The following is a 14,956-nucleotide window of genomic DNA, read 5'->3' as shown; positions in this document are numbered from 1 at the left end:
ACTCGCAGAATCACTCACTCGCTGAATCACTCACTCGCTAAACACTCACTCGCTGAAAATCTCTCTCGCTGAATCTCTCTCTCGCTGAATCTCTCTCATGCTGAATCACACTCTCGCTGAATCACTCTCTGGCTGAAACACTCCCTGGCGGAATCACTCTCTGGCTGAATCACTCTCTTGCTGAATCACTCTCTGGCTGAAATACTACTCTCGCTGAAACACTCACTCGCTGAAACACTCACTCGCTGAAACACTCTCTCACTCAATCACTCACTCGCTGATTCACCCTCTTGCTGATTCACTCTCTCACTGATTCATCCATCGCTGAATCACTCTCTCGCTGAATCATTCTCTCGCTGAATCACTCTCACGCTGAATCTCACTCTCGCTGAATCTCTCTTGCTGAATCTCTCTCTCGCTGAATCACTCTCTCACTGAATCACACTCTTTCGATGAGTCACTCACTCACTAAATCAATTTCTCACTTAATCACTGTCTTTCAATTTATCGCACTCTTGCTGAATCACTCTCGCTGAAACACTCCCTCTCTGAAGCACTCTCTGTCTGAATCACAATCTGGCTGAATCACTCTCTGTCTGAATCACTCTCTGGCTGACTCATTCTCTGGCAGAATCACTCACTCGCAGAATGACTCACTCTCTGAATCAATCTCTTTCGCTGAATCGCTCACTCGCTGAATCGCTCACTCACTGAATCGCCCACTCGCTGAATCGCTCACTCGCTGAATCGCTCCCTCGCTGATTATCTCTCTCTCACTGAATCACTCCCTCGCTGAATCACTCCCTCGCTGAATCACTCCCTCACTGAATCACTCTCTGGCTGAATCACTCCCTCGCTGAATCACTCCCTCTCTGAATCACTCCCTCTCTGAATCATTCCCTCGCTGAATCACTCTCTGGCTGAATCACTCTCTGGCTGAATCACTCTCTGGCTGAATCACTCACTCACAGAATCACTCACTCGCAGAATCACTCACTCGCTGAATCACTCACTCGCTAAACACTCACTCGCTGAAACTCTCTCTCGCTGAATCTCTCTCTCGCTGAATCTCTATCTCGCTGAATCACTCTCTCGCTGAATCATTCTCTCGCTGAATCACTCCCTCTCTGAATCACTCCCTCTCTGAATCACTCTGTGGCTGAATCACTCCCTGGCTGAATCACTCTCTGGCTGAATCACTCTCTGGCTGAATCACTCTCTGGCTGAAACACTCACTCGCTGAAACACTCACTCGCTGAAACATTCACCGCTGAAACACTCTCTCACTGAATCTCTCTCTCGCTGAATCATTCTCTCTTGCTGAAACACTCTCTCTCACTGAAACACTCTCTAGCTGAATCTCACTCTCGCAGAATCTCACTCTCGCTGAATCACTCTCTTGCTGAAACACTCTCTCGCTGAATAACTCTCTCGCTGAATCACTCTCTTGCTGAAACATTCTCTCGATGAATAACTCTCTCGCTGATTCATTCTCTCGCTGATACATTCTCTCACTGATTCAGTCCCTCGCTGAATCTCACTCTCGCTGAATCTCTCTCTCGCTGAATCTCTCTCTCGCTGAATCACTCTCTCGCTGAATCACTCTCTGGCTGAATCACTCCCTCGGTGTATCACTCCCTTGCTGAATCACTCCCTCTCTGAATCACTCCCTCTCTGAATCACTCTCTGGCTGAATCACTCTCTGGCTGAAACACTCTCTGGCTGAATCACTCACTCGCAGAATCATTCACTCGATGAGTCACTCACTTGCTGAATCTCTCTCTCGCTGAATCACTCTCACGCTGAATCTCTCTCTCGCTGAATCACTCACTCGCTGAATCTCACTCTCGCTGAAACACTCTCTCGCTGAATCTCACTCTCTCGCTGAAGCACTCTCTCGCTGAAGCATTCTCACTTACTGAATCTCTCACACTCACTGAATCTCTCGCACTCACTGAATCTCTCGCACTCACTGAATCGCTCTCACTCACTGAATCTCTCACTCACTGAATCGCTCTCACTCACTGTATCGCTCACTCGCTGAATCGCTCACTCGCAGAATCGCTCACTCGCAGAATCGCTCACTCGCTGAAACGCTCACTCGATGGATCACTCTCTCGCTGAATCACTCTCTCGCTGAAACACTCTCTCGCTGAATCACTCTCTTGCTGAATCACTCTCCCGCTGAAACAATCTCTCGCTGATTCACTCTCTCGCTGATTCACTCTCTCACTGATTCATCCATCGCTGAATCACTTTCTCGCTGAATCATTCTCTCGCTGAATCACACTCACACTGAATCTCACTCTCGCTGAATCTCTCTCCCGGTATCTCTCTCTCGCTGAATCACTCTCTCGCTGAATTACACTCTCTCGATGAGTCACTTACTCACTAAATCAATTTCTCACTTTATCACTCTCTTTCAATGTATCGCACTCTTGCTGAATCACTCTCTCGCTGAAACACTCAATCTCTGAAGCACTCACTCTCTGAAGGAGTCCCTCTCTGAAGCACTCTCTGTCTGAATCACTCTCTGGCTGAATCACTCTCTGGATGAATCACTCTCTGGCTGACTCATTCTCTGGCTGAATCACTCACTCGCAGAATCACTCACTTGCTGAATCAATCTCTTTCGCTGAATCGCTCACTCGCTCAATCGCTCACTCACTGAATCGCCCACTCACTGAATCACTCACTCGCTGAATCGCTCACTCGCTGAGTCTCTCTCTTGCTGAATCTCTCTCTCGCTGAATCTCTCTCTCGCTGAATCTCTCTCTCGCTGAATCACTCCCTCGCTGAATCACTCCCTCGCTGAATCACTCCCTCGCTGATTCACCCTCCGGCTGAATCACTCTCTGGCTGAATCACTCACTCACAGAATCACTCACTCGCAGAATCAGTCATTCGCTGAATCACTCACTCACTGAAGCACTAAAACATTTGCCTACTTATTCAATCACTCAATCACTCGCTCACGGAATCACTCACTTGCTTAAACACTCTCTCGCTGAATCACTCTCTCGCTGAATCACTCTCTCACTGAATCACTCTCTCGCTGAAACACTCTCTCACTGAAAAACACTCTCGCTGAAACACTCACTCGCTGCTAGAGTCTCTCGCTGAATCTCTCGCTGAATAACTCTCTCGCTGAATCACTCTCTTGCTGAAACACTCTCTCGCTGAAACACTCTCTCGCTGATTCACTCCCTCGCTGAATCACTCCATCGCTGAATCTCCCTCTCGCTGAATCTCTCTCGCTGAATCACTCACTCGCTGAATCACACTCTCTCGATGAATCACTCCCTCGATGAATCACTGCCTCGCTGAATCACTGCTTCGCTGAATCAATCCTTCTCTGAATCACTCCCTCGCTGAATCAGTCCCTCGTTGAATCACTCCCTCTCTGAATCACTCTCTGGCTGAATCACTCCCTGGCTGAATCTCTCTCTGGCTGAATCTCTCTCTGGCTGAATCACTCTCTGGCTGAAACACTACACTGGCTGAAACACTCCCTCGCTGAATCACTCCTTCGCTGAATCATTCCCTCGCTGAATCACTCCCTCTCTGAATCACTCCCTCTCTGAATCATTCCCTCGCTGAATCACTCACTCGCTAAATGCTCACTTGCTGAAACTCTCTCTCGCTGAATCTCTCTCTCGCTGAATCTCTCTCTCGCTGAATCACTCTCTCGCTGAATCAATCTCTCGCTGAATCACTCCCTCGCTGAAACACTTCCTCTCTGAATCACACTCTGGCTGAATCACTCCCTGGCTGAATCACTCTCTGGCTGAATCACTCTCTGGCTGAATCACTCTCTGGCTGAAAGACTACTCTCGCTGAAACACTCTCTCGCTGAATCACTCTCTCGCTGAATCACTCTCTCACTGAATCACTCTCTCGCTGAAACACTCTCTCGCTGAAAAACACTCTCGCTGAAACACTCACTCGCTGCTAGAGTCTCTCGCTGAATCTCTCTCTCGCTGAATAACTCTCTCGCTGAATCACCCTCTTGCTGAAACACTCTCTCGCTGAAACACTCTCTCGCTGATTCACTCCCTCGCTGAATCACTCCATCGCTGAATGTCCCTCTCGCTGAATCTCTCTCGCTGAATCACTCACTCGCTGAATCACAATCTCTCGATGAATCACTCCCTCGATGAATCACTGCCTCGCTGAATCACTGCTTCGCTGAATCAATCCTTCTCTGAATCACTCCCTCGCTGAATCACTCCCTCTCTGAATCACTCCCTCTCTGAATCACTCTCTGGCTGAATCACTCTCTGGCTGAATCTCTCTCTGGCTGAATCACTCTCTGGCTGAAACACTACACTGGCTGAAACACTTCCTCGCTGAATCAATCCTTCGCTGAATCATTCCCTCGCTGAATCACTCCCTCTCTGAATCAATCTCTCGCTGAATCACTCTCTCGCTGAATCAATCTCTCGCTGAATCACTCCCTCGCTGAAACACTTCCTCTCTGAATCACACTCTGGCTGAATCACTCCCTGGCTGAATCACTCTCTGGCTGAATCACTCTCTGGCTGAATCACTCTCTGGCTGAAAGACTACTCTCGCTGAAACACTCACTCGCTGAAGCACTCACTCGCTGAATCACTCTCTCGCTGATTCACTCTTTCGCTGATTCACTCTCTCACTGATTCATCCATCGCTGAATCACTCTCTCGCTGAATCATTCTCTCGCTGAATCACTCTCACGCTGAATTTCACTCTCGCTGAATCTCTCTCGCTGAATCTCTCTCTCGCTGAATCACTCTCTCGCTGAAACACACTCTCTCGATGAGTCACTCACTCACTAAATCAATTTCTCATTTTATCACTCTCTTTCAATGTATCGCACTCTTGCTGAATCACTCTCTGGCTGAAACACTCATTCTCTGAAGCACTCCCTCTCTGAAGCACTCCCTCTCTAAAGCACGCTCTGTCTGAATCACTCTCTGGCTGAATCACTCTCTGGCTGACTCATTCTCTGGCAGAATCACTCACTTGCAGAATCACTCACTTGCTGAATCAATCTCTTTCGCTGAATCGCTCACTCGCTGAATCGCTCACTCGCTGAGTATCTCTCTCTCGCTGAATCACTCCCTCGCTGAATCACTCCCTCGCTGAATCACTCCCTTGCTGAAATACTCCCTCGCTGAATCACTCCCTCTCTGAATCACTCCCTCGCTGAATCACTCTCTGGCTGAATCAATCTCTGGCTGAATCACTCACTCACAGAATCAATCACTCGCAGAATCACTCACTCGCTGAATCACTCAGTCGCTAAACACTCAGTCGGTGAAACTCTCTCTCGCTGAATCTCTCTCTCGCTGAATCTCTATCTCGCTGAATCACTCTCTCGCTCAATCACTCCCTCTCTGAATCACTCCCTCTCTGAATCACTCTGTGGCTGAATCACTCCCTGGCTGAAGCACTCTCTGGCTGAATCACTCTCTGGCTGAATCTCTCTCGCTGTATCTCTCTCTCGCTGAATCACTCTCTCTCTGAATTACACTCTCTCGATGAGTCACTCACTCACTAAATCAATTTCTCACTTTATCACTCTCTTTCAATGTATCGCACTCTTGCTGAATCACTCTCTCGCTGAAACACTCAATCTCTGAAGCACTCCCTCTCTGAAGGAGTCCCTCTCTGAAGCAATCTCTGTCTGAATCACTCTCTGGCTGACTCTTTCTGTGGCTGAATCACTCACTCGCAGAATTACTCACTCGCTGAATCGATCTCTTTCGCTGAATCGCTCACTCGCTGAATCGCTCACTCACTGAATCGCTCACTCGCTGAATCGCTCACTCGCTGAGTCTCTCTCTTGCTGAATCTCTCTCTCGCTGAATCTCTCTCTTGCTGAATCTCTCTCTCGCTGAATCTCTCTCTTGCTGAATCTCTCTCTCGCTGAATCACTCCCTCGCTGAATCACTCCCTCGCTGAAACACTCCCTCGCTGATTCACTCACTCGCTGATTCACCCTCTGGCTGAATCACTCTCTGGCTGAATCACTCACTCACAGAATAACTCACTCGCAGAATCACTCACTCGTTGAATCACTCACTCGCTAAACACTCACTCGCTGAAACTCTCTCTCACTGAATCTCTCTCTCGCTGAATCTCTCTTATGCTGAATCACACTCTCGCTGAATCACTCTCTGGCTGAAACACTCCCTGGCGGAATCACTCTCTGGCTGAATCACTCTCTTGCTGAATCACTCTCTGGCTGAAATACTACTCTCGCTGAAACACTCACTCACTGAAACACTCACTCGCTGAAACACTCTCTCACTCAATCACTCTCTCGCTGATTCACTCTCTTGCTGATTCACTCTCTCACTGATTCATCCATCGCTGAATCACTCTCTCGCTGAATCATTCTCTCGCTGAATCACTCTCACGCTGAATCTCACTCTCGCTGAATCTCTCTCGCTGAATCTCTCTCTCTCGCTGAATCACTCTCTCACTGAATCACACTCTCTCGATGAGTTACTCACTCACTAAATCAATTTCTCACTTAATCACTCTCTTTCAATTTATCGCACTCTTGCTGAATCACTCTCTCGCTGAAACACTCCCGCTCTGAAGCATTCTCTGTCTGAATCACACTCCGGCTGAATCACTCTCTGTCTGAATCACTCTCTGTCTGACTCATTCTCTGGCAGAATCACTCACTCGCAGAATCACTCACTCTCTGAATCAATCTCTTTCGCTGAATCGCTCACTCGCTGAATCGCTCACTCACTGAATCGCCCACTCGCTGAATCGCTCACTCGCTGAATCGCTCCCTCGCTGAGTATCTCTCTCTCGCTGAATCACTCCCTCGCTGAATCACTCCCTCTCTGAATCATTCCCTCGCTGAATCACTCCCTCGCTGAATCACTCTCTGGCTGAATCACTCACTCGCTGAATCACTCACTCACATAATCACTCACTCGCAGAATCACTCACTCGCTGAATCACTCACACGCTAAACACTCACTCACTGAAACTCTCTCTCGCTGAATCTCTATCTCGCTGACTCACTCTCTCGCTGAATCACTCCCTCTCTGAATCACTCCCTCTCTGAATCACTCGGTGGCTGAATCACTCCCTGGCTGACTCACTCTCTGGCTGAATCACTCTCTGGCTGAATCACTCTCTGGCTGAAACACTCACTCGCTGAAACACTCACTCGCTGAAACATTCACCGCTGAAACACTCTCTCACTGAATCTTTCTCTCGCTGAATCATTCTCTCTCACTGAAACACTCGCTAGCTGAATCTCACTCTCGCTGAATCTCACTCTCGCTGAATCACTCTCTCTTGCTGAAACACTCTCTCACTGAATAACTCTCTCGCTGAATCACTCTCTTGATGAAACATTCTCTCGATGAATAACTCTCTCGCTGATTCATTCTCTCACTAATACATTCTCTCACTGATTCAGTCCTTCGCTGAATCTCACTCTCGCTGAATCTCTCTCTCGCTGAATCTGTCTCTCGCTGAATCTATCTCTCGCTGAATCACTCTCTCGCTGAATCATTCTCTCACTGAATCACTCTCTGGCTGAATCACTCTCTGGCTGAATCACTCCCTCGGTATATCACTCCCTTCCTGAATCACTCCCTCGCTGAATCACTCCCTCTCTGAATCACTCTCTGGCTGAATCACTCTCTGGCTGAATCACTCTCTGGCTGAATCACTCACTCACAGAATCACTCACTCGCATAATCACTCACTCGCTGAATCACTCACTCGCTAAACACTCACTCGCTGAAACTCTCTCTCGCTGAATCACACTCTCGCTGAATCTCTCTCATGCTGAATCACACTCTCGCTGAATCACTCTCTGGCTGAAACACTCCCTGGCAGAATCACTCTCTGGCTGAGTCACTCTCTCGCTGAAACACTCACTCGCTGAAACACTCACTCGCTGAAACACTCTCTCACTAAATCACTCTCTCGCTGATTCGCTCTCTCGCTGATTCACTCTCTCACTGATTCATCCATCGCTGAATCACTCTCTCGCTGAATCATTCTCTCGCTGAATCACTCTCACGCTGAATCTCACTCTCGCTGAATCTCTCTCGCTGATTCTCTCTCTCGCTGAATCACTCTCTTACTGAATCACACTCTTTCGATGAGTCACTCACTCACTAAATCAATTTCTCACTTAATCACTCTCTTTCAATTTATCGCACTCTTGCTGAATCACTCTCGCTGAAACACTCCCTCTCTGAAGATCTCTCTGGCTGAATCACACTCTGGCTGAATCACTCTCTGTCTGAATCACTCTCTGGCTGACTCATTCTCTGGCAGAATCACTCACTCGCAGAATCACTCACTCTCTGAATCAATCACTTTCGCTGAATCGCTCACTCGCTGAATCGCTCATTCACTGAATCGCCCACTCGCTGAATCGCTCACTCGCTGAATCGCTCCCTCGCTGATTATCTCTCTCTCACTGAATCACTGCCTCGGTGAATCACTCCCTCGCTGAATCACTCCCTCACTGAATCTTTCTCTGGCTGAATCACTCCCTCGCTGAATCACTCCCTCTCTGAATCACTCCCTCTCTGAATCATTCCCTCGCTGAATCATCCCTCGCTGAATCACTCTCTGGCTGAATCACTCTCTGGCTGAATCACTCACTCACAGAATCACTCACTCGCAGAATCACTCACTCGCTGAATCACTCACTCGCTAAACACTCACTCGCTGAAACTCTCTCTCGCTGAATCTCTCTCTCGCTGAATCTCTATCTCGCTGAATCACTCTCTCGCTGAATCATTCTCTCGCTGAATCACTCCCTCTCTGAATCACTCCCTCTCTGAATCACTCGGTGGCTGAATCACTCCCTGGCTGAATCACTCTCTGGCTGAATCACTCTCTGGCTGAATCACTCTCTGGCTGAAACACTCACTCGCTGAAACACTCACTCGCTGAAACATTCACCGCTGAAACACTCTCTCACTGAATCTCTCTCTCGCTGAATCATTCTCTCTTGCTGAAACACTCTCTCTCACTGAAACACTCTCTAGCTGAATCTCACTCTCGCAGAATCTCACTCTCGCTGAATCTCTCTCTCGCTGAATCACTCTCTCGCTGAATCTCTCTCTCGCTGAATCTCTCTCATGCTGAATCACACTCTCGCTGAATCACTCTCTGGCTGAAACACTCCCTGGCGGAATCACTCTCTGGCTGAATCACTCTCTTGCTGAATCACTCTCTGGCTGAAATACTACTCTCGCTGAAACACTCACTCACTGAAACACTCACTCGCTGAAACACTCTCTCACTCAATCACTCTCTCGCTGATTCACTCTCTTGCTGATTCACTCTCTCACTGATTCATCCATCGCTGAATCACTCTCTCGCTGAATCACTCTCCCGCTGAATCACTCTCTCGCTGAATCACTCTCCCGCTGAATCACTCTCTCGCTGAATCATTCTCTCGCTGAATCACTCTCACGCTGAATCTCACTCTCGCTGAATCTCTCTCGCTGAATCTCTCTCTCACTGAATCACTCTCTCACTGAATCACACTCTTTCGATGAGTCACTCACTCACTAAATCAATTTCTCACTTAATCACTGTCTTTCAATTTATCGCACTCTTGCTGAATCACTCTCGCTGAAACACTCCCTCTCTGAAGCACTCTCTGTCTGAATCACAATCTGGCTGAATCACTCTCTGTCTGAATCACTCTCTGGCTGACTCATTCTCTGGCAGAATCACTCACTCGCAGAATGACTCACTCTCTGAATCAATCTCTTTCGCTGAATCGCTCACTCGCTGAATCGCTCACTCACTGAATCGCCCACTCGCTGAATCGCTCACTCGCTGAATCGCTCCCTCGCTGAATCACTCCCTCACTGAATCACTCTCTGGCTGAATCACTCCCTCGCTGAATCACTCTCTTGCTGAAACATTCTCTCGATGAATAACTCTCTCGCTGATTCATTCTCTCGCTGATACATTCTCTCACTGATTCAGTCCCTCGCTGAATCTCACTCTCGCTGAATCTCTCTCTCGCTGAATCTCTCTCTCGCTGAATCACTCTCTCGCTGAATCTCTCTCTCGCTGAATCTCTCTCATGCTGAATCACACTCTCGCTGAATCACTCTCTGGCTGAAACACTCCCTGGCGGAATCACTCTCTGGCTGAATCACTCTCTTGCTGAATCACTCTCTGGCTGAAATACTACTCTCGCTGAAACACTCACTCACTGAAACACTCACTCGCTGAAACACTCTCTCACTCAATCACTCTCTCGCTGATTCACTCTCTTGCTGATTCACTCTCTCGCTGAATCACTCTCCCGCTGAATCACTCTCTCGCTAAATCATTCTCTCGCTGAATCACTCTCACGCTGAATCTCACTCTCGCTGAATCTCTCTCGCTGAATCTCTCTCTCGCTGAATCACTCTCTCACTGAATCACACTCTTTCGATGAGTCACTCACTCACTAAATCAATTTCTCACTTAATCACTGTCTTTCAATTTATCGCACTCTTGCTGAATCACTCTCGCTGAAACACTCCCTCTCTGAAGCACTCTCTGTCTGAATCACAATCTGGCTGAATCACTCTCTGTCTGAATCACTCTCTGGCTGACTCATTCTCTGGCAGAATCACTCACTCGCAGAATGACTCACTCTCTGAATCAATCTCTTTCGCTGAATCGCTCACTCGCTGAATCGCTCACTCACTGAATCGCCCACTCGCTGAATCGCTCACTCGCTGAATCGCTCCCTCGCTGATTATCTCTCTCTCACTGAATCACTCCCTCGCTGAATCACTCCCTCGCTGAATCACTCCCTCACTGAATCACTCTCTGGCTGAATCACTCCCTCTCTGAATCACTCCCTCTCTGAATCATTCCCTCGCTGAATCATCCCTCGCTGAATCACTCTCTGGCTGAATCACTCTCTGGCTGAATCACTCACTCACACAATCACTCACTCGCAGAATCACTCACTCGCTGAATCACTCACTCGCTAAACACTCACTCGCTGAAACTCTCTCTCGCTGAATCTCTCTCTCGCTGAATCTCTATCTCGCTGAATCACTCTCTCGCTGAATCATTCTCTCGCTGAATCACTCCCTCTCTGAATCACTCCCTCTCTGAATCACTCTGTGGCTGAATCACTCCCTGGCTGAATCACTCTCTGGCTGAATCACTCTCTGGCTGAATCACTCTCTGGCTGAAACACTCACTCGCTGAAACACTCACTCGCTGAAACATTCACCGCTGAAACACTCTCTCACTGAATCTCTCTCTCGCTGAATCATTCTCTCTTGCTGAAACACTCTCTCTCACTGAAACACTCTCTAGCTGAATCTCACTCTCGCAGAATCTCACTCTCGCTGAATCACTCTCTTGCTGAAACACTCTCTCGCTGAATAACTCTCTCGCTGAATCACTCTCTTGCTGAAACATTCTCTCGATGAATAACTCACTCGCTGATTCATTCTCTCGCTGATACATTCTCTCACTGATTCAGTCCCTCGCTGAATCTCACTCTCGCTGAATCTCTCTCTCGCTGAATCTCTCTCTCGCTGAATCACTCCCTCACTGAATCACTCTCTGGCTGAATCACTCCCTCTCTGAATCACTCCCTCTCTGAATCATTCCCTCGCTGAATCATCCCTCGCTGAATCACTCTCTGGCTGAATCACTCTCTGGCTGAATCACTCACTCACACAATCACTCACTCGCAGAATCACTCACTCGCTGAATCACTCACTCGCTAAACACTCACTCGCTGAAACTCTCTCTCGCTGAATCTCTCTCTCGCTGAATCTCTATCTCGCTGAATCACTCTCTCGCTGAATCATTCTCTCGCTGAATCACTCCCTCTCTGAATCACTCCCTCTCTGAATCACTCTGTGGCTGAATCACTCCCTGGCTGAATCACTCTCTGGCTGAATCACTCTCTGGCTGAATCACTCTCTGGCTGAAACACTCACTCGCTGAAACACTCACTCGCTGAAACATTCACCGCTGAAACACTCTCTCACTGAATCTCTCTCTCGCTGAATCATTCTCTCTTGCTGAAACACTCTCTCTCACTGAAACACTCTCTAGCTGAATCTCACTCTCGCAGAATCTCACTCTCGCTGAATCACTCTCTTGCTGAAACACTCTCTCGCTGAATAACTCTCTCGCTGAATCACTCTCTTGCTGAAACATTCTCTCGATGAATAACTCTCTCGCTGATTCATTCTCTCGCTGATACATTCTCTCACTGATTCAGTCCCTCGCTGAATCTCACTCTCGCTGAATCTCTCTCTCGCTGAATCTCTCTCTCGCTGAATCACTCTCTCGCTGAATCACTCTCTGGCTGAATCACTCCCTCGGTGTATCACTCCCTTGATGAATCACTCCCTCTCTGAATCACTCCCTCTCTGAATCATTCCCTCGCTGAATCACTCCCTCGCTGAATCACTCTTTGGCTGAATCACTCTCTGGCTGAATCACTCACTCACAGAATCACTCACTCGCAGAATCACTCACTCGCTGAATCACTCACTCGCTAAACACTCACTCGCTGAAACTCTCTCTCGCTGAATCTCTCTCTCGCTGAATCTCTAACTCGCTGAATCACTCTCTCGCTGAATCACTCCCTCTCTGAATCACTCCCTCTCTGAATCACTCGGTGGCTGAATCACTCCCTGTCTCACTCACTCTCTGGCTGAATCACTCTATGGCTGAATCACTCTCTGGCTGAAACACTCACTCGCTGAATCACTCACTCACAGAATCACTCACTCGCTGAATCACTCACTCGCTGAATCACTCACACGCTAAACACTCACTCGCTGAAACTCTCTCTCGCTGAATCACTCTCTCGCTGAATCTCTCTCTCGCTGAATCTCTCTCATGCTGAATCACACTCTCGCTGAATCACTCTCTGGCTGAAACACTCCCTGGCGGAATCACTCTCTGGCTGAATCACTCTCTTGCTGAATCACTCTCTGGCTGAAATACTACTCTCGCTGAAACACTCACTCGCTGAAACACTCACTCGCTGAAACACTCTCTCACTCAATCACTCACTCGCTGATTCACCCTCTTGCTGATTCACTCTCTCACTGATTCATCCATCGCTGAATCACTCACTCGCTGAATCATTCTCTCGCTGAATCACTCTTACGCTGAATCTCACTCTCGCTGAATCTCTCTTGCTGAATCTCTCTCTCGCTGAATCACTCTCTCACTGAATCACACTCTTTCGATGAGTCACTCACTCACTAAATCAATTTCTCACTTAATCACTGCCTTTCAATTTATCGCACTCTTGCTGAATCACTCTCGCTGAAACACTCCCTCTCTGAAGCACTCTCTGTCTGAATCACATTCTGGCTGAATCACTCTCTGTCTGAATCACTCTCTGGCTGACTCATTCTCTGGCAGAATCACTCACTCGCAGAATGACTCACTCTCTGAATCAATCTCTTTCGCTGAATCGCTCACTCGCTGAATCGCTCACTCACTGAATCGCCCACTCGCTGAATCGCTCACTCGCTGAATCGCTCCCTCGCTGATTATCTCTCTCTCACTGAATCACTCCCTCGCTGAATCACTCCCTCGCTGAATCACTCCCTCACTGAATCACTCTCTGGCTGAATCACTCCCTCGCTGAATCACTCCCTCTCTGAATCACTCCCTCTCTGAATCATTCCCTCGCTGAATCACTCTCTGGCTGAATCACTCTCTGGCTGAATCACTCTCTGGCTGAATCACTCACTCACAGAATCACTCACTCGCAGAATCACTCACTCGCTGAATCACTCACTCGCTAAACACTCACTCGCTGAAACTCTCTCTCACTGAATCTCTCTCTCGCTGAATCTCTATCTCGCTGAATCACTCTCTCGCTGAATCATTCTCTCGCTGAATCACTCCCTCTCTGAATCACTCCCTCTCTGAATCACTCTGTGGCTGAATCACTCCCTGGCTGAATCACTCTCTGGCTGAATCACTCTCTGGCTGAATCACTCTCTGGCTGAAACACTCACTCGCTGAAACACTCACTCGCTGAAACATTCACCGCTGAAACACTCTCTCACTGAATCTCTCTCTCGCTGAATCATTCTCTCTTGCTGAAACACTCTCTCTCACTGAAACACTCTCTAGCTGAATCTCACTCTCGCAGAATCTCACTCTCGCTGAATCACTCTCTTGCTGAAACACTCTCTCGCTGAATAACTCTCTCGCTGAATCACTCTCTTGCTGAAACATTCTCTCGATGAATAACTCTCTCGCTGATTCATTCTCTCGCTGATACATTCTCTCACTGATTCAGTCCCTCGCTGAATCTCACTCTCGCTGAATCTCTCTCTCGCTGAATCTCTCTCTCGCTGAATCACTCTCTTGCTGAATCTCTCTCTCGCTGAATCTCTCTCATGCTGAATCACACTCTCGCTGAATCACTCTCTGGCTGAAACACTCCCTGGCGGAATCACTCTCTGGCTGAATCACTCTCTTGCTGAATCACTCTCTGGCTGAAATACTACTCTCGCTGAAACACTCACTCACTGAAACACTCACTCGCTGAAACACTCTCTCACTCAATCACTCTCTCGCTGATTCACTCTCTTGCTGATTCACTCTCTCGCTGAATCACTCTCCCGCTGAATCACTCTCTCGCTGAATCATTCTCTCGCTGAATCACTCTCACGCTGAATCTCACTCTCGCTGAATCTCTCTCGCTGAATCTCTCTCTCGCTGAATCACTCTCTCACTGAATCACACTCTTTCGATGAGTCACTCACTCACTAAATCAATTTCTCACTTAATCACTGTCTTTCAATTTATCGCACTCTTGCTGAATCACTCTCGCTGAAACACTCCCTCTCTGAAGCACTCTCTGTCTGAATCACAATCTGGCTGAATCACTCTCTGTCTGAATCACTCTCTGGCTGACTCATTCTCTGGCAGAATCACTCACTCGCAGAATGACTCA

This window comes from Carcharodon carcharias, chromosome 30 (assembly GCF_017639515.1).
Source record: "Carcharodon carcharias isolate sCarCar2 chromosome 30, sCarCar2.pri, whole genome shotgun sequence".
Classification (NCBI taxonomy): Eukaryota; Metazoa; Chordata; class Chondrichthyes; order Lamniformes; family Lamnidae; genus Carcharodon; species Carcharodon carcharias.
The sequence above is the reverse complement of the archived record's forward strand: the minus strand, read 5'-3'. Positions refer to the sequence as shown.